Source organism: Anopheles coustani, chromosome 3, assembly GCF_943734705.1.
Source record: "Anopheles coustani chromosome 3, idAnoCousDA_361_x.2, whole genome shotgun sequence".
NCBI classification, from domain to species: Eukaryota; Metazoa; Arthropoda; class Insecta; order Diptera; family Culicidae; genus Anopheles; species Anopheles coustani.
Window position 1 is genome coordinate 78,606,560 of NC_071288.1, and position 1,932 is coordinate 78,608,491.

The 1,932-nt window shown below is 39.3% G+C and overlaps 1 non-coding gene across 1 annotated transcript; it reads left to right on the forward strand.

The window, feature by feature from the left end:
• Positions 1-613: 613 nt before the first annotated feature.
• Positions 614-685, forward strand: Trnaq-cug (transfer RNA glutamine (anticodon CUG)). The gene has a single exon. It is a non-coding gene; the product is annotated as a tRNA-Gln (tRNA).
• The last annotated feature ends 1,247 nt before the right edge of the window (positions 686-1,932 follow it).

Genomic DNA, 1,932 nt, shown 5'->3' on the forward strand with positions numbered 1-1,932 from the left:
ACAAGCCAACGAGAAGAACGCCGAAGCTGGTGGGTTAAAACATTTGCATGCGAAGCGGTTACAGTGTCATACAAAGTTTGTGTTTGTTACAAAATTTTAAATTGTTCTCTCATATCTTGTTGGCATTCCTTTTATCGTGAGGTTTTTCGCACAAGAACATTTTATCGTAATCAGGGAAGAAAAATAAAAAAATTTAATAGAGATTGGTGCTGTCATGTTGAGAAAATTGCTCAAAAAATTGTGACGCTATTTTTTAGATTTTTGTAAAGTATTTAGTCTACAACCAACTAAAAAACTATATTTTTCCCAAATTTTTATGGAATTTAATTGATCAAATCATGGTCACTTTGCATATGTGTTATTTGTGATAGTGATCAGCAATAATTTGCCGATAATAAGCAAACATTTGGTTGAATTGCATCGATTAGTGTCGATGTATCAATAAAAGTTTACAAACTAATAAGAAAGCAAGTAGTAGAAAGTAGAAACAAAACGTGCGACGAACTATTAAAGGGTTAAAAAACACCAATCGATGCGGAGAGCAGATAAGGCCTGAGATGTAGGATCGAGCGCCAACAGTCAAAACGAAAAGTTAAAGGTGAGGGCGTCAACAGGTTCCATGGTGTAATGGTTAGCACTTTGGACTCTGAATCCAACGATCCGAGTTCAAATCTCGGTGGGACCTATGAATCTTTTTACCAACGGAAACTTTATATCAAACATAATTTGTTACTTAAATGTTGTATTGCGCATCTCATGTAAGTAGGAAATATGAAATAACATACAAACGCACACACACATGCATACTAAACAGTGCAGATTTTTTCAATTTTTTTTGTTTCTTATAAACATAAACACGTCGGTTAATTTTACTTCTCGCAATCGGAAGCGATTTCCTTGGCGTGTATTATCGTCCGCCGCATTCGAGCCTAAGAGTCTCGCCTCGGTTGCCTGACATAAACATTTCATCTTTACCACCGTGTGCAACCTTCGCGCCGATGCATCCTTGTGCATCGCCCACACTCCACCCTTCCTTCCCGCGTTGGTGCAAAACATTCACAACCATTTTTACGATGCTTCACAACAGCAGCTGCAAAACCGCAAACCAGCAAACATCTGTGATTCGATTTTCCAACCAGAACCGCCAGTTTGCAGCTTCGTTAGGGAATATTGTCCGCAGTGCGAGGGAGGGGAGAGGATGCTTGCACCCGACTGGCGGGACAGGAAGCAGCGTACAGGCAGCGTACTAAACGCATCCAAAGTGCATTTAAGCTCTCCGCCCGGCTGCAGTCAGCGTTGGGGGAGTTTTTGTTTTATGATGGAATGTTTTATTCATACGATCAGCTGACTTGTTTTTTAACGCTCTTCTGCCTTTTAATGCGCCCCTGTGGTGGCGATGCGTGGGGTGAATCAGCGGTTGCATTACAAATTTATTAGCAGCCATTAAAACCCATTTTCATTTGTACTCTTTTACTTATCGTGAGGAACGATGGCGCGTTCAGGGCAATGTAGTCGCATCATTTGATAGCAAATTTTACAAATGATGTTTTTTTTATTTAGACCTATAATTTCCCTCTTGTAAATATGGAAAGGTTTTTTTTCTCTTGAGCTCCCTGTGAATAGAGCGATGCTATCGTTCACCAATAATTCATACACGCTGCTTTCAGTGTACCATCAAAAGTGTAGTATTAATAAAATATACTGTTTTACCGTTTATGTTAGTAAAAAATGCTGAAACGCACCGTGCGACTCAATAAACATTATTCCAGGCCTGAACTCCTGCTCTGATTTTTTAAAGTTCGAAATGTAAATTCTTTTTTTATCTTCCTTGTTTTTTGTTACTTCAGCTTATCAACACCCAACGTGAGTGTTTTTCTTCCCTTTGTGGTGAATACCGTGCAACGACGGGGAAAAGGAAAAATATCGTGCCTA